Genomic DNA, 22,243 nt, shown 5'->3' with positions numbered 1-22,243 from the left:
AGGTCCATCAGATCCAAATTCACCCCGCATGTTAACTCCTAAAGCAAGAAAGGCATTAAAAATTATTGAAACATGTATGGAAAATATGCATTTGGATAGAATTGATATAAGTTTGCCTTTATTATTTATTGTACTACCAACAAAAAATATTCCTACAGGAGTATTTTGGCAAGAAGGTCCATTATTGTGGATACATTTATCTTATTCTCCTAACACTATTCTTACTAGGTATCCTGAGGCTGTAGGACAATTAATACTCAAAGGAATAAGAGCAGCAAAGGGAGTGTTTGGAATTTCTCCCAATAAAATTATTACTCCATATACTATGGATCAAATTGATGAGTTAGCTAATGAGTTAAATACTTGGGCAATAATCATGTGTAAATCTAATGTTACATTTGATAATCATTTACCATCTAATCCTTTGTTGTCTTTTTGGTCTAAGCATCCTGTAGTTTTTCCTAAAATGACAAGAAAAACACCTATCATGAATGCTCCAAATATATTCACTGATGGGTCTAATAATGGTACAGCAGCAGTAGTTACCCCAGATCGAACTTTTGCATTTTTAGTACCCAAACAATCAGCTCAAAAGGTAGAACTTAATGCAGTTTTACAAGCTTTTTTGATGTTTAAAGATTCTGTATTTAATTTATTTTCTGATAGTCAGTATGTAGTTAATGCTATAGTATCTCTTGAAGATGCTGGTAGGATTTCCCCTTCTTCTACTGTTTTCTCTTTGTTTTCCACTATACAAAGTCTAATCTGGGACAGAAAAGATCCATTCTTTATAGGACATATTAGGGCACATACAGGATTGCCTGGAGCCCTTAGTTTAGGCAATGATTTAGCAGATAAAACTACACATGACATACATATTTTCTCTACATTTGAAGAAGCTACAAATTTTCATAAAAGGTTTCATGTTAATGCTAATACTTTACAAAAGCGTTTTAAAATAACTAAGGAACAAGCCAGACATATAATAAAACAATGTCAAAATTGTGTGACATTTTTACCACAAGTTAATCTTGGAGTCAATCCTAGAGGACTGATACCTAACCATATTTGGCAGATGGACGTCACACACTTGCCAGAATGTGGAAAATTAAAATATTTACACGTTACAGTTGATACTTCTTCTGGATTTTTGATGGGCTCCCTTCATGCCGGAGAAAAAACTAAAGATGTTAAAGCTCATTGCTTACAAAATTTTGCCACTGTGGGCGTTCCTAAACAGTTAAAAACCGATAATGGTCCTGGCTATACCTCTACCTCTTTTAAACAATTTTGCTCATCATTTGGTATTACTCATATAACAGGAATCCCATACAATCCACAGGGACAAGGCATAGTTGAAAGAGCTCATCAAACTATTAAAACATACTTATTAAAGCAAAAAGAGGGAATTGGAAGGGGGTATATATCCCCCAAAGATAAACTTAAAATAATGCTTTTTACTCTAAACTTTTTAAATTTGGATTCATCAGGACTTAGTGCTGCGGAAAGGCATATGTATCCAAAAAATGTACATAAGCCTAAAGTACTTTGGAAAGATATTCTAACAGGACAATGGAAAGGTCCTGACCCAGTGATTGTCTGGAGTCGGGGGTCTGTTTGTGTTTTTCCACAGGGAGAACAGCAGCCGATTTGGATTCCAGAGAGATTAACTGAAACAATTTCTACAGATCGAAAAGAAGATGATTTGACTCAAATCCATAACAGCTGATATCCAGAACTCCAGCTTGGCCATTCTTACATCTGCGACAGTGATTAACCAGGATGCTTTTTTCAATAGCTATTTTATTATTGCATTTTTCTACATCATAAGGTTCTATTTTTATTTTTTGAGCTCATACAAACCTAGGTTAATGTTTTTCTGATCAGTTTTATTTTTTGACTGTGGAGTTTTTAAACATTGCAATGGAGATTTCACCTAGGTAAAGCTACAAGGCCTTTACTATTTTCTTATGTGTTGTACATTTGTGTACACTCTTGTGTTTTGTGTTGTATGTCTGTATGTGCGTATGTCCATATTTCTTATATGAGGAGCGCTCATGAAAAAATGGATCCGAATTATTATTATTATTTTTTTTATTCACGTGATTTAAATGGTTTAATTTAAATTAGGTAAACAGCTGTTAAGGATTGTTTTTAAAGGTGGTTAACAGATCTGTTTGTTTACTAATTTAAATTAGGTAAAAAGCTGTTAAGGATTGTTTTTAAAGTAGGTTAACAGATCTGTTTGTTTACTTTCACCTTTCCTTTTCATTATATTCAATAATTCTTTTCAGGATAATGTCTCTTTAGCATCATTGCCAGAATTCCTATCTTCATCCCAGTGCCGGTGAAGACAGCTTCTATGATAGCTATTACAGTAAGCTGTATAAACTGATGCATCAATGAATATAACTCAACAAGTAATGCTCAATCAAGGAGTCAACTTACCTTGGGAGGAAACGGATTTTGGGAGGAAATGGACATATTGATAGATTCCTCCGCTTTGAACTGCTTGCAGAAATTGCCTGGACTATGTAACTATCGTTTGGTGCAGCGAATTGTGGTAATGCTGGCATATCTTTGCTGATGGTGTCACCAGTGATGCAATTTTTATTTCCTTGCCAGCGCACCCCATGTTAATTGTGGTAGTGCTGGCATATCTTTGCTGATGGTGTCACCAGTGATGCAATTTTTCCCAAGGAGCCGTCAATTGGCTTGGTGTCATGGCATTTCTGTATCCTCCTCCCTTCTGCTAGTGATGGTCTAAAATTTGGGGGCCAATGGCTTATGCTGGACCGGTAGTCAGTGACGGGTATGATCTAATTGCAGTGGTATCAACCTAAGACAGGAGGCTGACGCCTAAAGGTCAGTTTTCCGATGACGGGTAAGAACCATATGTTGAATTGGACAACCTACCAGGTACGGTCCTTAAGCCACATTGCTTGTTGTTTAATTAATCAGAAGGGGGGAGATGCTGGGATCCATTAGCCAAGTAGGTATGACAATTTCCTTGCCAGCGTACCCCATGTTGCTGACATTTTGCAGTGACATTGAATGTAGGTGACCTTGCTCAAGGACCAGGGCGGATTAGGGTGTTCCCGGTTTAAGATAATCGGGTTTAGGGCGTTCCCAGTTTAGGTTCCAGGTTTAAGGTTTAAGATTATTCCTGCTGGGAATAGGGCGTATCCTGCTGCCTGAGTTCCCCTTGAGTTCTCACGGGATTTAGACAGTATTTTTTGGGAGACAGAAGCCCAGTGGAGGTGGATTTGGGCAGAGGAGGTGGATTTGGGCAGAGAACGTGGATTTCCCCAGAACGTGATTGTAGACAGCTGGTGTGAGTTCGGGAATAAAGAGTTGCTGTTTGAATCTACAAGCTGTGTGGTGGCTCGTGATTGTGTGCCCAGCCAGACTGTGGCATTTGTGCCCAGCCAGACTGCGGCAAGCATAAATGTTATATCAAGCTGTAGAGAGTCTACATAATGTTTTAAAACTACACATTAGATCATCTTTTAGTACTTAATGTTCATCAGAACAAACAACTAGTTGTCTCTTTTTTTTCTGTACCATTGAGAAGAATGTCATTTGATCATTCTAACCATGCGGAGGCCTTCGGTCATGTCCACCCATTCCTTGAGGATTTTAGCAACTAGCTTACTGTATTACTTATCAACTTATTTCCTGTCATAAATCTTGAACATTTCAATACCCACAGAGAAGATGCTTCCAATAAGCTGGTCTCTGGGATTTTGGAGTACCTCATTTCCAGTGATTTTCTTTTGCATTCACTTCAACTATATTTAGTTCTCTAGGGCTTATCAATTTCCTTAGAATGTCATAAAGAGGAGAGTTCAGGATTAGGAACCACAAGAATCATCTGTGGCAATACTACTATTGGTTGTGGAATCTAAATAAAGTCAGTCTACCACTTTGCCTCAGTTTTCTCAGCCATCAAATGGGGCTTAAAATGTATTTATCTTTGTCTTTCATGCGGTTTGGCTCTTTGAAATAACAGGAAGAAAATATTCTGAGAAACTGAAAGAAGAAAAACACCAAGATAAAGGGTAAACTGTACATTCTCTGGGGATCTTGGAGGAATGCAATTCATTCCTCACTTTCTTTACCTCCTTCTCTCTGATTGCGCAATTCTGCACCACAATCTGATATCCAAGGAGTAAATGTGTACAGTTGCTATTTATCCTGCCACTCTCAAAAGCAAGAGTAAAACACAATACCACCTCAGTGAGTTGGGCAAAAAGACCTATGTGGAAAAACTGGAGGAGGAAGAGAACTATTTGAAGGATATTAATATCAAAGACTTAATTTGGTCGTTTTTGCAGAGTTGAGTTAATGGATTAAACTTGTGGCCGTTTTATGTAGTTTTGTCAGAAAGTGATGTGTCAGAATTTTTACATCTGAGATACTTGCTCTTTTAAGCTGACTGGAAGCATCAATCATAGGTAAAAATTTTCCTGCTGATAGTTCTCTTTTCTCTCGTTATCAAAAAAGAGGAATTTATATGTGATTTTTCAACAGAAATAGGAGTAGAAGAAAGTCAGTTCATTTCAAAGACACTTTAAAGTGCCTGAATTTCCATTTAACTTTGAAAACAAACTTAAACTGATATTCTGAATTCTATTAACAATCATGGCTGCACAAGCCCCCATTATCATTCTTTTCACTTTGACTTGGTGGTCTAATATGAAACCTTCCGAAATACTATGTTATGGTGATTTGGGGGCTCAGCTCTGCAGATTCTGAGAGAGAGAAAGGAAGTTAACATTCTACAGACTGACTAGGTGCTCAGTACTATTCTAATTTAGTTCTTTGCATTCATCATTTATTTTATATATAATCCTCATGGTAACCATTTGAGATAGGTGTTACATCTTCCATTTAACAAATGAGGTTACTGAAGCTCAAAGAAATTAAATGACTTGCCCAAGGTTATTCAGCTAATATATAACAGATTCAGGAATCAAGCTCCAATCTTTTTCCCTTAAAGCCTGAACTCTTAGACATAATCTAGTCACAGTAAGAACTTTCTGAAAATTATGAAGTGAATCCAGCTTAAATTTATATCTAAATTTAGAGGTCATTAGTTTTAAGACTTCAGTTGAAAGATACAAACAGAAAGAGAGAAAAATATCTATCCCAATTAGTGTGATATATTACAAAATGACTTAAAGTGAGATCAGAAGAGGTTTTTTTCTTTTTTTCCTTTTCCTCTTTCTTTCTTTCTTTTTTTTTTTTTTGTCTCAGCTGTCTAACTATCTAGCTCTGTGACCTGGTCCACCACTTGGGACCTCAGATTTCTCATCTGTAAAATGAAGAGGTTGAACTTAATGATCTTTACACCCTTTTCAGCATAAAAATATTCTGTGTTTCTGAGTAAGAACTAGTCAAAGTGCACTTTCCTTTTTTCAAAGTCATATAACTAGTGAAATGAAAGGAGGGGATACTCAGGAACAGGCACAAAACCACATGTTATGCATTTTCACTGTATCATATCTTTATGTACATAATCTCATTGAATTCCCTCAACAAACCTTTTACAGTATTATTCACTTCAGTATTATTGTACTGAAGTGAAAAGACACAGAGAAGTGAATCAGTTCACCCAACTTTACTAAAACATAATATCTAAGAAGTCTAGTTAGAAAAAAAATTATCACTCTGTAAAACAAATAAGCTTAAGTTTTAAAAGCTGATGTTTGCTTGTACTAGACACATTTGATCATACAAAGTTTATTGTGTAGTTTGCACATGCATAGGGCCTATTCATGCTATAATTATGCAGTAAAGAAATAAACTTTTGATTCAGCATGTTTTTCATTATATATGAATGCCCAAAACTTAGTTTTCTAACTAGTGTACTAAATTTATTATTGTAAATATTTTGAATAAATGTTCAAATTATTCACTTTAATTAGCCCACCCACCTAAAGGTAACATGGAGAAAAGAAATACTATTATATCTTATCATTTATGCATACATTCTTGCTGAAATCAACTGCAGAAAGCTATAAGGAGAATAAAGTCAGAAAGAGGTTGGAGAAGGGAGGCAGATAGTTTCAGAACTTGCAGGTAACTGAGCTGAGAATTTTTATATTCTTAAGGAAAACAAGAAGTGTATAAGGATTGCATGATCTAGATTGCAATCCAAAAAATCATTTGAGCTGCAGTAAGGGGAATAGATTGTTGTGGTGCCCTAGAGAACAGATGAACTAGTTATGATAGTATTGTGGTAAACCAGGTAAGAGAAACAGTGGATTATATGAGGATGGTAGCTATGGAGATGGCATGAGATGGATCGGTTTGACAAATACATAGGAGATGAAACTGACAGGACTTGCATACTGATGGGAGTCAGAAAGATGTGAGGAATAATAACTGCTCAGTTTCTCTGGCGTACAACTGGACGGTTGAGCTGGTAATGAACTGGGTTGGGGGGATTAATGGTGGTGAGAGGCAGATACTTAAATAAGTATATAACAGAGTATGGTGCTTTGCCCTGGAATTTCTTCTAAAGAATGTTTTTTGATAGATCCTCTTATTAATGCTCCTATCCTCCTTTGAACACAAAATTCCCAGAAAGAAAATAAGTATAATAAACATAATGATGTACATTTGACAGAAAAAGTCCTTTGATGACATTATTCTCTTTTTCAGACTAGCATTTGTTCTTTCCCCTTAAAAGCATTGTCACAGAATGTGAAACCTCATTTGTTGTGGATAACTAACAGCTGACATTTTTGAGGAATGAGAGAAATACAGATGACTTTGGCTTGATTAGGAGATTTCTTTGACCAAAGTAATTATTCAAAAGGGAAAAGTTAAGTATTTCCGTGTCATATGTATTTTAAGTTCAGGGTGATTTTCTCTTCAGCTGCCAAATGGCCAAAAGACGTGTCCTCAGCAGGCCTCTTTCTCTATCAGGAGTGTGTTTAGATAGCCTATTCATCTAGCATTTTTTGCAGTGGGACTTAGATGCTATGAGCACCCTAGTGATATCCAAAATGAGAAAAAAAATCTAGTATATATCATCTTATATATTGTGAAATTACTGACTAGAGGGCATTCATTTATTTCTAGAATTGTCCTGTAATATCTTTCAGCAATTTCCATTTGAAATTCAACTTCAAGGGGTTGAGCAAAACTTCTTATTGGAAACATCCCCAAACTCATTTCACATGCTGTGAGTGCATCATTAGGACAGTGACTACTGACTAAGCTCTGCTATGTGCGAGGTTTATGCTATGTGCCTTTCAAGTATTATCCTATTTACTCCCCCACAAGAATGCTCTGAGGCAGGTACTGTTGTTCTAGCCATTAGGCACAAGAGGCAAAATACCATTGATTACGGATAACTCAGTCATTATTTTTGCACGTTGTTACAGTTATATATTTTTTTGGTACATTGAAACATCTATGCAAGAGAGAGAGAGAAAGAACATAAGGAAGGAAAGGGAAAACGATAAAAGTTTTCTCTATTATTTCAGAATGTGAAAGTGCCTTTTATTATAAATACAGCTAAGAATCATGGCTCTTATTATATCTGGTCATTATTATTCTCTTCATGATGACTTAGATTTCTGTTCTGCTTTTCTGTAGATACTGGAAAAGCATACCACAAGTGAGAAGAAAAAAAAAACAGCCTTCTGGACTAAAAGGTGAGCTATTTAAATAAATCCACAGAGGTTTCCATTTAACTATAAACATTATCCTATGCAGTTATTCTTCTGGGGACCAAAAAAATATGTTTAAAATTTTTCCCAAATCCAACACTTCCCTTTATTCTAGTGTTCTCCCCAAAGCCTGGAGATCCTTTGGATCATATCTAAGTCTCCTTTAAGATCTCAGTTCCTATGGTCTTTGAGCCATAATCAAATACTTAGTTAATACTGGTGTGCTGCCCACACCACATTCCAAATGTTCTGCTGCCTATGAGACAGAGCAGAGGAATGGGATTTTCAAGCTGAAATTAAACGTGAACGGTGGATAATTGGAAAGAACAAAGAAATATTAAGTAGAAAGGGTAGGGGTGGGATACTGAAGGAGTAAGGAGACTATCCAGATTTAGATCTGTCTACTTTGCCACTTTGTAGTGGTTTGAATCACCAAACTAAACTATTTTGTATTTAATGTTTATCCCTTGCTTCATTTTAGGAATGAGGTTTCATGTATTCCTCAAAAATATCACAGATATGCTAATGTGAAGATATGAGAGCTCACAAATCTGCATTTTAAACAAAATCTTCCAAGTAAGTCAGGTAGCACTGAAGTTTGGGAATAGTTGTCTAAAGATATCATTTTGTCTGTTATGTATTTTCCTTGAGGGAAAACAGTCATATCATGAAAATACAAGGGACTTAACTTAAGTACAAAAAAAATATGCTTGTCTGGATGAGTCGTCACAGGGGGTGTAAATTCCCAACAATTTTTATTTGAGGGCTCACTTCCTTCTTATTTCTAGTTAGGATGAAACAATCTGTGGGAAAAAAGAAAGAAAGAAAGAAAGAAAAGGGCCAGTCTGTCTGCTATTGTCACTGTTAATCTGAAGCCTATTCTGCCTTCTGGAACTTAAAAATTTACAAGTAGATCAGAAAATGGGGGTGGGGAAGAAGGTGGGACATGAAAGCACTTTCATAATGCACCTGGAGATTTTAAATATTGGAAGGTCGCTTGCTCAGGTACAGGCTTTATTTTTATCTCTTCTCCAGAATATTTAGATCTGACCATTGTGCCTGCTGCCTTCTCTCCCAGTGCCACTGGGGCTGTCTTGAAAGGAAGATGCTTATGTAAAGAAGACAAGTGTGGGAAGGCGCACATCAGCTTAACAGACCAAGGAACTCAGCAATTCCACCCACCGCTTCCTTCCCAGAGCAAACTCCCGAGAGATGCACTTCTAGCGAGATGTCTGGTGCTTTACAATGCTTCCCCAGCCCTTTCTGATGCGATGATTTCCTCCTGATAGCTTAATTTTATTAGATCATAGGAGCACAGTCAGTAATGTGAAAACACTTAAAGGGAAAGAGAAACTTTCAAAGCAGCTGTTTAATGTAGGGTGTTTTTTTAAAAAAAGAACCCATGGGGTGGGGGTGAGAAAACTAAATCCAAAACCTTACAAAATAAAAGCTATTTAGGCAGGCTAGCTTTCCCTTTTCCTCTATAAGTAAAATATTCATGAATTCCGCCACTATGGTACTGTATGCTAGATGCAATCAAAAACTCTTATGCAGAGCAGAAATCATTGAAAAGTGTACTGTTGCCTTACAATACTTCACAGAAAATCCATGAAATCTGCATTGCAAGGCGCTGTCTCTTCCTGTAGCAACATTGCTTCACCCATTTCCAGCGGAGGAAGCCATGATCTTTGCTTTCTGTGATACTATCGGAACAAGATGCCTGGAGCAGGTAGCCGGCTGGTGTAAGGGCTGTGGAGTGTAAGAAGCTCTGAAAGTAGGAGAAAACACTGAAAAGGGGCAAATAATCACATTCAGGGTCTAATCAACATCAGTGCCCTATAATTAAACTCATGGAAACATTTGGTGAACTGGAGAGCTGATGTACCTCTTCATGAGGCAGAAAGACAGCTCCAAAGACATGCTACTTCAAAACACAGCTTGTCCTTGTATGTGCAATGGGTCATGTAATCTGTTTGACCACCAAAAATGTGTCCTTATTTGTGTGTCCATCTATCTACCCATCTGTCTGTTTATGCTTCTATGGATACATGCATTCATTTAGTATTTTGGAGTGTCTAGCATGTTCCACGCATCATGAACCAGGAACACAGAATGGATGACCTCACACCCCATCACGGGAAATCTCTTATCACATTTAAATAGAGACAAAGTGACATATTTCTGGTTAAAAATGGCGGCTGGAACACATATTTACCTTAGGCTGACCTCATGGAAAGATAAACAGGAAAGAATGAATGATAAATTTAGGTGACCTCAGAAGGCCAACTCATGGAAATGACAAAAGGAGATTCAGAGAAACTACTCCTTTTATAGGAAAGGATCCTTGAGGGGCATGGGTGAAGCTTCAATCCGATAAAAGGGTTCAAAGTCTATTTAAGAAGCAGTAATGACACCAAAATATTCTACTTTGCATCTCCCAGCCAGGGGGTAGTGTCTCTCCCTCTAGACAGAATAAATAAGAGCTTTATTCTTTGGTAAGTGATATCAGAGGACCTCTGCTGTTAAAAAACACAAGTAACAATGAAGAGTAGGGTTCCTGTCCTAAAAACACAATTAGTTGTTACAAAATTGTATACTGAAGACTGAGGCATCCCCTTGTACTGTTTTTCTCTGGGCACTGATTGCTACATAGGAACATTCCAGCCAGATCTTGGAAGAACATTATCTACTGCAACTAAGAACCTCAACCTCTAATTCAATAAATAAGAAAGCAAACATTAATTATATCAGTCACATCAATGTGTAATAAAATCATCACCCATCAGGCTTTCCTAAACCTCTGTTCAGCTGTTAATTTCTATATTCTACTTTGTATAGGGATCTGTAGAAATTTGAGAAAATTCTCTCATATGAAAAAGAGCAAAACAAGACAAAACAACGACAAAGAAGTATGTCGGCAGAAATAGAACCTATGTGGGAGAAAAAGTTGCTAAAACAAAACTATTCCTTAGAAAAATTGAGATATAAAAGACAGCAGCTCTCTGAGCATTTGGGTCAGGGGGAAGCACAGTGCAATCTGGTTAAATGGATATTGCGAACAAGAATAAAGACTATAGTGAATGTGGATAATGTGACCAGTTTTGAAAAGGTGAATTAAAATGTCTTTGATTTAGTTATTCTTCACAGAATCATGTTCCTCGGGTTTCCTCCATCATATCTATAGCATTCCATGAAAACATACATTTGACACCAGTACATTAGAAAACACAGTTTAAAAAAAAATACAGAGGAAAAAAATAGGAAAATGTGTGCCCCCTCTCATATTCAAAACTATCAATAAAACCTTTTGTGTTTTACTGAGCCTCAGTATTCTGGCCAATGATTCACTAAATAAATGAATGAATAAAAAACTAAGAAGAACCAGAAGGGCAGTTGTCAAATGGAATTGAAATAATTAACTTGAAGGTAGAAAAGAGATATGAAGATACAAAGATGAGGGACACACAATAAGCATCAAGTTTCAAAAATAAAACAAGTAGAGGCCTTTTTGGATCTCTTATCATCACTCAACATCATTTTTTACTTTGTAATCATTATAGGTTAAGAACAAGTTGAAGAAATGAAAGCAGAAAGGCATTCACAATCTTATTTCCAACACAACAGAAATGTTATTGACAATAACAACAGTTTAATTTAAAGACCGGTTATTTATGATGTTAATAAATTTAACAAATTTGCAATTCATATCAGCACCATTCAGGTTAGGCATTGTTATTCCGTAACTGTAAAATGTGTCATTGTTCCTAATAGGCAGTATCTATTACAGGATACATTATTTAATTTATAAGGCACACATTTTTTGAGCACTTACCAACAGCTATGTTTCTAGGCTGTAAAAACACACATACCTAAAACAAAGTATTTCTTCACCACTGAAGATAAATAGTAGAATATTTTACCATTAAGGGAGTATGTGTAGACATAGATGAAAGGAGTAGTGCGTGGTAGTAAAGGTAAACAAAATTTGCTCAACTACTTTCCAGTGGCAGGCACTGCACTATGCTATTCAGTTATCCAGAATACCTTGAGAAGGAGCTATAATTTCCCCTTTGGATGCCAAACAAAGTTAAATCTCTATCTGTTCAATGGGATGGGGTTGGGGTGGGGGGGCTACTGTCCAAAGTGAAATATAAATATACTAAAACTATACTTTGGTATTTATTGAATTCGGTTTTCTAAAAATAATACATTCACTTAACAAACAGCCATAAGCACTTGGCAAGTACTCAGCTCTCCTTTAAAGCTGGCTAGTCTCATATTCTAATAGTAGAAAAAATAAGATAACAAGGCTGAAAAGAAACAGGTGTATGTCAGGTGTATGCTGATGAAAACCAAGGCAACCCAAGGGGCTTTCTAGAGAGTTAGGAGGGGAAAAGGAAAAAAAAAAGCAGAGGGGGGCCCCCAGCCAGATTTTTTTTTTTTGCATTTTTAACCTGATCTACAACGTCACTGGCTTTCTTTCCTTCAACATATCTGTGTTCCTGCACAATATGATTTCTCTCTGTTGGCCTCTGGAAGGCACTTCACAGCACTGTGGCAGATTCCTTTCTTAAAATGATCTCCCAAGGGATCTAAGGTTTCTGGAGATGCCTTTACAGAAGGTCCCCTGGGTAATGGCTGAGGGCATCACACCTGGTCGTCCTCTTGGTTGCCTTCTGCCATACCCTGTATAGTATCTTGTTAAGGATTGGATCTGAGGTGTTCCCCCAAAGCTTCTGTGTTAATGCAGAAGTGTTTGGCGGTGAAATGGTTGGAGTGTGAGAGCTGTAACCTAATCAGTCTATCCTCTGTGGACTGGCTGGATAATAACTGCAGGCAGGTAACTTGTGACTGGAGGATATGGGTCACTGGTGGGCATGCTCTGGAATGGTGCATCTTACCTGCAGAGCATGCCCTTTCTCTCTCCCTCACTCCTTGCTGACATGAGAGGACAGCTTCCCTTTGGCATGCCCTTAGCCCTGGGGTGTGCTGCCTCATCTTATGCCCCCAAAATGAAGTCAGCTGTCTGTGGACTGAGACCTCTGATATTATGAGCCAAAGTAAATTTTCTTCCTCAAAATTGTTCTCTTCAGGTATTTTGGTCACCTGATTTGAAAGCTGACTAAACAGGGCTCTATGAAAAATATGTGACCCTGATTTCTCCCAGGAAATCCTGGTGCAACTGCCCCAGCCATCTAGGACAGCCCTGGATCATTTGATTCCCTGAGTTCTTGGAACTTCACATGTTTTCCCTATCAATGCAGAACTTGTGAACTCTAATTCAAAGAAATATACCTATGTAACTCACATTTCCTCAAGGTAAAAATGTAAATTTATGTTTCTAATGTGCTGTTACATGTATGTCAGTTTCAGAGTCTCCAAAAGCAAAGTTGAGTCCCTCAGAAGTGGGTGGGGTAGTGTGTTGCATTTTTCTTTTTTTAATTATCTATTCCTCTTATACCTGGATTGTACTTTGAGTGCAGTAGGTTCTCAAACCACATTGCTGTTTCCACTCAAAGAAGTCTGTGTACTCATTCAACAAAACCTTACTGAGTATCTACGCCCCATTAGTATGTAGGCCCTAATAATACCCCCTATTATTCAGTTGCTTTAGAGCTACCAGGAAGTGGACAGATTGGTTGGTTACCTTGAAATGTTTATAACCTCTTGATAGAGATGAAAACAATGCATACACGTGTAGTTATAGGATGTCTACAGGCAGCCCATAAACAGTATAACTGGTAAGAGATGAAAATTCAGTATGAACTTAGGTTCAGGATATTAAGGCAAAAATTAATTTGTGAATCTGGAACTACGACTTAATGAAAAAAAAGCATTTGAATTCAGGAGGCTATTCCCAGTGTGGGGAATGTCATAAATAAAGGCGTAACTTTCGGAAAGAACTGAACACATGTGGGAGATAGAATGCACACCAACCTGGCTAACTCAGGTAGTTCTATGGGTGGGGAGAAACAAGGTCAGAAGGATTAATTGGGACAACTTAATAGCAGGCTTGGAATCCCCAAAGAAGGGTATAATTTTATTGTAATAATTAACAGGAGCTGCTATCTATTTTTGCACTGGAGACTCATTCAGACAAATCAGAACATGAAAGCATTTTAGAAAGCATTCACAGTGATTCCTTGGTCACTTGTACTTCATTGTAAAAAAACAGCAATATGCTCTTACATATGGAATCAAGATGCCACCATGACCAACCTGGAAACTTAAGCCCTACTAATATAGACTCAATTACCTATTTCATACCAGGAGTAAGCCAATCTAGTCCCTCCCATGCCCTATCTCCCATTGATTTCTTCTCAAACAGAACCTTCTTTATGTGAAGATCTTCCTCAAGTTTGAAGAGATGGAGAGCTTCTGGTAACAGACACACAAACCATTAAACAATGAACATTAGCCATTATTGTATTGAAATGTTTTGTTCAATAGCCTCTTTGTTTTTTTCTCCTCCTGCTACACTTTGTGTTCTCTTCTCAGAAACAAACAAAAAAAATCAAGCAGAAATAAAAAAAATAAGCACTTTCATTCTAAAAACAGAAAATATGCATTCTTCTCTATTCTCCGGAATTCGGACCATCCTGCAACAGGTGGGGCCGCTTAGTCAGGAGAGATGGGAAGTAGTTGGGTGGTCTATACATCATTCTCTTCCTGGCCTAGCAGGTGCTTCAGGTTTTCCTACCAAGTTTGCAATTTCTGTCAGCTACAAGGAAGAGAGGGTATGTCTGTCCCACAAGTTAGACACTGGATAGCTCTGTGTGAAGCCAGATTTATAGCAATTAGAAGCATGTCACACAATCAGCTCTAGAAGCCTCCAGGTAAAAGCAGATTCTATATTTCATTGCTTTGTTGACAAAACCTTCTCTTTAGCTATTTCCCCCTATATAAACTTTGGTTAATTTATAAGGGCAGCCCTCTCCCATGTTTTTATTTTGAATGTCACATTAATACACTGAAAACCCTTTTTGGTATCTTAATGAACTGGATGATTCAAACAAATTATCTCTATTTCAGAATCACAAATTCTGCCTCATTGTTCAGGAAATTTCTAAACTATTATCTCTGGACAGTCTACAGTGCTTCATTTCAATAACAGAGTATCTTTGTAGAGGGCTTTTGTGTGATTCCAGAGCAGTTCTTTGTGGCTCTTCGATTTCAGTTACACAATTTGTGTGCTGATTTTTTTTTTCTTCCTCTGATTTGTGGAACTCAGCATTATAAAAAAGACCGATGTTGGCAAAGGGTTTGAGGCTGGTCTATAATATCTGGACTGCAGTTGGGCTGACTCCCTCTGGAAGGAGGTGGGGGGGGGAAGGGTAGAATTCTTCTCTTCCTCTGACTGAAGGGTGGGTCCTAATGTTCATTGCTGCTGATGCAGAACTCAGCTTAAATGATATAGGACGTGAGGGGGCGGCAGCAAGTACAAAACAGTGAAATAAATTACCATATATATCATGTTCTGGTGGGTAAGATAGAAGTGATGTGTGTAATGAATCAAAGCTGGAAGCAGTTCTGGTGCGTGGTGATAGTGAGGGAGACAGAGTTCTCCGGGCTCAGCCTCAGCTTCAGAGGGCTCTGCATGAGGAATATGTGAGTAAGCAGAAACCACTCACTGTAATGTGACAAGGGAGGACATTTGTGAGGGCACAGGAGACCTTTCATTATTGTAGTGGGGATCTGTTATTTCGCCAGCCCAGCACTCTGGCTTTCCTGTGGGGAACTTCTCCACCCCTGCAGCATGAACCTTTTCTCATGCACTCAGTTAATGACCTCCCCTCCCCTGCAGAAGCACAGACATGTGACTTGGGCTGGACCACAGTCTCCCTGTCTCCCCTGATCTGAATTTTGAATAGTGATACACCATGTTAAAATGATTGTCTGCAGCTGCCCCATCCTGACAGCAGAGCCTGGGAAAGATGATACGTTTGTTTCTGCTCCCCAGAGTTAACCTGGTTCCTCCCTATCTTTTAGCCATGGCTGTTTGTTTCCTTTTTATTATGTAAACTACTGCATATTCTTAAAAGCTATTTTATCTTCTGTTCAAGTTAGTCAGGGTCCATTCCTTTTGTTTTTAATAAATTATTCCAGTTGTTGAAATTTTCAGAATTTTGGGGCTCTAAGCATCTTGGTGGTCTGTGGAGCTGTCAGGCGGATTCTGTATAAAGGTTGTCTTCTTGAGTTTCATGTAGTCAGACTGGAAGAGAGTCATGGTAAAATAGAAAGAGTAACAATAGGTACATGAGGGTTACAGTTAGAATTGGGGTATTGTGCTGAGGGTGTCTATAAGCAAAAGGAAGAAAGAGCCTCCTGTGGATGTCATGGGTCTTTCTGAGGCTAGTTATGAGAAGTTTGTAACTCCTATGAGTCCAAAGGCTCAAGACTAGTTCCTTAGCCTAAACTGAGGCTCAAGACTCTAGTTCAAAACTATAGATGGACATAGATCTGTTCGGAAAGCTCTGCTTTCCCATCTGCCACAGAGCCATTATTCCTTTATCCCAGAAATGAGAGTTAAGTCAAATGACACTGAAAAATACTTGGCACGGGGGTTTAGTACATGGAAGGCACCCAATTAACTGTTGATCCTGTTCGTCCCTCTTTTTGAGCTCTCAATCTTCCTTCAAAGATTCTAATGAGGCTGACAGATTAAACAATGCATTGAAATGACATATATTTGTTTCAAGCTTTTTGTTTTTTTCAATAGAACTGCTTTCCCCCAGGGATGATGATGATGCAGATTATCTAGGCACAGATTTTCTTTTGGAAAACTTTCATTAGTGGGGCATATTTTGCTGGCCGCAGGCCTAAGAAAAGTCTTAAGAAACTCAATGATTTAAAGATGATGAAAATGCAACATGTTATATAAATTTCATAGCCCTGGCCTGGCTGGATAGTAGATACAAATTATATCCCATTAACATTTCTTCATTTCATTAACTCCAAAGCTCCACTTGCTAATGAACAATTAATCCCCTATTGATGTCTTTTCCAGGGCCCAATGAGGGCTGTGCCCTGGGCCTGCCACTCTCTTGTATCAGGAGGGTAGTGCTACTCTTGTACTGATGCCTTGTGGTCACCCATCACATTTTGCCACTGCTTGATCTTGATATGAGGATATCTGCCCTCCCCTTCCTGTCTATCACCCATCCTGGGTAGAAATCATGCTTTGTGTTCTAAGCAATCCTGATTGTCACCACCATTGTCTGCATCTTCACTTTTGTACTCTGCTCCTTCTCTTTGAGACTCAGAACTAGTCTATTAGTCTGAACTGAGGATGAGAGTATAGATGGACAGAGGTTGGACCCTTGTTTGGATTATCCTAATATTCATATGCATGGATCATTTGTACAACCCTTTCATACTTTTCCAGAAAAATATAAATATATAAGTTTATTATTTATATGTTATAGGTAAATTACAAGTAAGCTACATATATATTTATATAGGATACATTATATATAAATTTATCCCTTATTAAATGTATGTATGCACTAGTGTGTATCAAACAAGCAGAAACTCAGGAGGTCGATTTCATCCAAGTCCACATTCCAGACATATCTAACAACTCTCAAACCTGGATCAACTAGGTTACCATGTTAGTATCTAAATCACGCGATATTGTCTCAGTGTCTGATCTATTTTGCATTCAACCATGATTTGATTGAAATTCTATAATATAATCAAAGAGGGCTATTTTAACTATACTCTCTTAGAGAGTAAGGTAGGTATTTATAACTTACCTTTCTAATTTTTTTGCAGAAACATTGTGCTAATATTAACAAATTGTAATCTTTAAGTACTGAGAAGAGAACTTAAAAGCAAGATTATTCATTATGTTACCCCCCCCCCCCAAATTCTTAAGAATAACATAAAGTACAGCAATTGTAGTTGTTAATGTTAACTTCTGTGCAGCATAATTCATGTAATTGGGTACTTGGATAAAGTGTTTTGTTTTATTAAAGTAAAACTCATTTTTTTTTGCTACTATTTTGAGATTAGTTGTTAATGGCAATTTTTAGGATTTCACATTTTTCTTAGATTGGTTTAAAGTAAACATCATTCTTAATCTTGGGAAAGCACACTAAAATACTCTATGAAAATATTGTAAATTCATTAAGATTTTTCAATGAAGCAAATGATCCTGGCTGGGAGGATGTTTATTTATTTATTTTTCCAAGGTTGGAAAAGAATTTTTTGACAAATAGAGCTGGTCATTTTGCATTCTATTATGGTTTTATCTTGCTTCCTTTCTCTATTCATTTTGTCTTGGTTGTGAAAATTCTGAATTATTTTAAAAATGTGCTGCAAGTTACAAGTTCTTCCATTTCATTCAGTGCCCTCCTTTTCTCTTATTAATTATGAAATTAGATTTATATGACATAGATGCTTTTTAAGGAGAGAAGCAGAGAATAGTTCGTAGTTGTTGTCTATATCTGACATCCCACTGCAATGAAGAGAACAGGGATTTTGAAATATGACAGTAATGAATTCAGTCCTGAATCTGCCCTTGTTTGTTGTATGACCTCACCAAGCACTTCAGTTTCCTTAGGTGTTAAATGGCAAAATGTGTACAAAGATTACTATAAAAACTAGAAAGTCTGGGCACATCACCCCTCTAATGTGGAAAATGAAGTATTTTATTCCACTTTCATCTTGGGGCCCACTCACTTTTCCAAGCCAGCCAACAGCCACTGGGGAAATGATTTCTTCCCACTATTAGAAAGCTGTCTGTCATCCAAATGTGGAATACATGGTCCTCTCACAGACGCTATAATAGGAGGTGGAACAAAAAGACCTCATATTTCTCTAAATTGAGCAGTTGGCCAGTTTATGGATGCTTCTAAGACTCATAATTCTCTAAATCTATTTATGATGATTACGATCTAAGCATCACATTTTCTCAATCAGTTGATCTGTTATTGAATGCTCGTAACTAGTTACTAGATATATAATTGCTATGATTATTTTAAGTTAATTGTATGTGTTTATGAGTGCAGTGCCTTCAAGGATATATTTTTGAATGCAATATTTGATATATTTCTCTTTTTTTCATAGAGAACATTGTGTATGCATACTACATTTCATTTGCTAAAATAAAAGTATTCAGAAACTTTATTAATAAAAATGCACATTGCAAACTTATTTAAAATAAGATCATTAAAAAATTAATATCCAATAATGGGGGATAGTTATGTAAATTATTCTACATTTTTATCACAGAATATTATTAGATTTTTTAAAATCATGCATATGTTGTAAGGACACATACAAATTAAAAATGAGAGACTTAATTCTCCCTGTCCAAAATAAGAGATTTCTCTCTACTTTTTTAAAGAAAACTTGTAATTACAAGTACTTTCTCATCTCTTTGAAAAGTATATAAATTCTCTTGAAAACTGAATAGGCCTTTTGTCAGCTTTATGACCTAGGAATGTCTTTTTTATTCTTGATGCATTATAATTATACACAATAGTGGGATTCATTATGCCATATTTGTACATACATATAACGTGGTTTAATCAATCTCTTTCCCCAGTACCTTCCCTTTCTCTCTCCTCCTCCCTTTCTTATTTGATCCCTTCTATTATTGTTATTCTTATTTTAATTAGCACTTTATAATTATACACTAAGATTCATTGTGGTATATTCATACATAGACATAGCATAATTTGGTAATTTTATTGCCCAATACCTACCCAGGCTTTCCCTGTCTTTCCTTCCTTCCTCTGTTTATCCCTTTCTGTTACTCTATTTCCTCCTCCTATTTTCAGAAGCTCTCTTCCCTACCCCACCTTATTTTCTTTTACTTTTTAAATACTCCATCTCTGTCTCTCAACTTCCCTAAATGTGAGAGAACATTTGATCTTTAACTTTATGAGCCTGATCTGTTTTACTTGTTGTGATGTGTTCTCCTAATCTATCCATTATGTATGCATACCACATTTTCTTTATCCATTCAATTGTGATTGAACATAGAGGCTGGTGCCATAAGTTGACTACTATGAATTGCACTGGGGTAAACATGGGTATGAATATATTACTATAGTATGCTGATTTTTAAGTCTTTTGGCTAAATCCTGAGTAGTGGGATAGCTGGGTCATGTGCTGGGTTCTAAAAGGATGTCTTTTTCAAGGACTCAGGAGTCATCTTTTTGAAATGTAAACATTAAAAGAGTTAACACAATACCTGCTAGTTTCTGGAAACTGCTAGTTTCTGGGAAAGGATAAGAGCTTAATTTTGGTGAAAGCTTTGTTCTAAGTTGCAAAAATATCCCCTGCTATGAAGATATGAATGGCATTCCCCCCCCCCCCAATAAAGTTAACACAGGTGGTTAGCCCAATTGCCAAGTAAATCTAGGATGAACTATGTGTGTCAAAAGATGATGTCAGTGGGCTTGGGTTGTGGCTCAGCAGTGGAGCGCTCACTTAGCATGAGCGAGGTCCTGGGTTCGATCTCAGCTCCACATAAAAATAAGTAAACAAAATAAAGATATCATGTCCAACTACAACTAAAAAAAAAAAGATAATGTCAAATTTTCTTACTTGAAGAGTGGTTATTATTTCTCTTGAAGCCATGTATGTATGGTTTGTATCTGCTTGTCTATGTAAAAGTGTGTTTCTTTCTTTCTAATCACTTTGCAGATTGCTTGTGTTATTTATCACATTTTGGTTTAATGCTTATTAAAAACATAATGGTTTTCTTTCTCTTCTACCTTTATGCAAGGTTTTCTAGGTAAGAGTATTTTGTCTTTAATTATATTTCCCCCACAATGTTAAAGTGTTATTAACATGGAATAGCAAGTTAAAAACTGTACAAAATTATATATACATATGTTCTTTGATGTATAGCATACTCCCAAAAGTTCAATGTAAGACAGTGCAAGAAGGTTCAGAGGAGAAAGGATTGGGTTGTAAGAATCTTAACCCAATCAGTATTTAATCCCCTGATAGGGATTAATTGAGTGGTAACTGAAGTGGTAGGGTGTGGCTGGAGGGGGAGGGAATTGGGGCTTGGCTTTGGGTATATATTTGTATCTAGCAAGTGGAGACTCTCTCTCTCTGCTTTCTGATCACCATGGCATTAACTGTTTCCCTCTACCACATTCTTCAGTCCTGATGTTCAGCCTTACCTTGAGCCCTGAGGAATGGAGTCTGCCTTCTATGGTCTAAGACCTCTGAAACCATGAGCCCTCAAATAAGCTCTTCCTCCTCTATAATTGTGCTGGTCGAGTCCTTTAGTCACAGCAGCGAGAAAGGCTAACTAAAACATTCACACACTTTAAATATATATATATATATATATATGAGAAAAGATTAGGCAGATATCCATACAAAGATATTGCTAGTATTATGATTTTTATTTTTGCCTATTTTTTCTTTTTAATTGTTTTCAATGTTTTTCTATGGTCACATGCAGTACTTCTAAGGCTAGAAAGTTATTTTTAAAATAAAATAACTTCATCCTTTTCAATGATATTCTAGAACTTAAGTGCAATCATCAAATCAGTGATAATAAACTGAAATTATTTTTTTCCTCTCCAAACATCATGCATGTTTCATAAAGTTATAATTCATGAATTGTAGAGGAACTGAGGAAAACATATCATGGGTGAGAAACATCAGAAAGCCAGGGAGCTACAGTCTTATCTCTCCTTTGGCATGTAAAAAAGACAACTTCCATACACTTTGGTAAAGGAGAGCAGAAGACAAAAAAGTGTGTGTGTGTGTGTATATATATATATATATATATATATATATATATATATATATATAAAATAAAGTAGTTGAAAAATGTACATTTTTTTGGCTCTTAACTATCATGTTACTTTCACCTTCTGTGCAGCTTTTCTCTAAGAGTGACCACATCTAAATTTAAAGTGATGGATGATTAAAAACACAGGGCTAATATGACTGTGCCAATGATAGCAATGAGCTAAAAGCAGAAAAAAGAACATGGATTCTGGCACAAGAGAAAATCCAGTAGCAATTCTCCACAGGCAGCAAATAATTTGTTTGAGTGCATAATTAATAGATTTGTCAGAAAGTACTTAGATTGTGAAATATTGCACATAGCCCTCTTTCCAGATGGATTAAGATGAATGGGTCCTCCAGCAGCGTATGAAACCTCATTGCTCAGCGGCTAGAGAATTGCTGCATCTAGAGTTGTTTGAGTCTCTGCCTCTTTGCACTCTCTTTTCTCTTTCCCTAGCTGCAGGGGGAAAAATGAATAGAATGCTTCTAATTCCAATATTGAATGGTGTCCTTTACCTAAAGGGCATCCAAGCAGACAAAATTAAATCAGATGCTCAATGGGGAAACTTTCCACTAAGCAGGAATTTAAAACAGGAAAATGTATTAACATGTTGAAAAATGGTTAAATTAAGCCTATCTGTGGATCAGAGGTGTGACTTTTCAGCAACAAGCCACAGATATATTTCATGTGCAATTGCCTGCACTTTGAGAAGTGACACATGCCTTCTTTACCCTTGGAAATAGCCATGTAATGCATACCTGGGGGACTCTGATAGAAATTGGCTGGTTTA

Source organism: Marmota flaviventris, chromosome 13 (genome assembly GCF_047511675.1).
Source record: "Marmota flaviventris isolate mMarFla1 chromosome 13, mMarFla1.hap1, whole genome shotgun sequence".
Classification (NCBI taxonomy): Eukaryota; Metazoa; Chordata; class Mammalia; order Rodentia; family Sciuridae; genus Marmota; species Marmota flaviventris.
The sequence above is the reverse complement of the archived record's forward strand: the minus strand, read 5'-3'. Positions refer to the sequence as shown.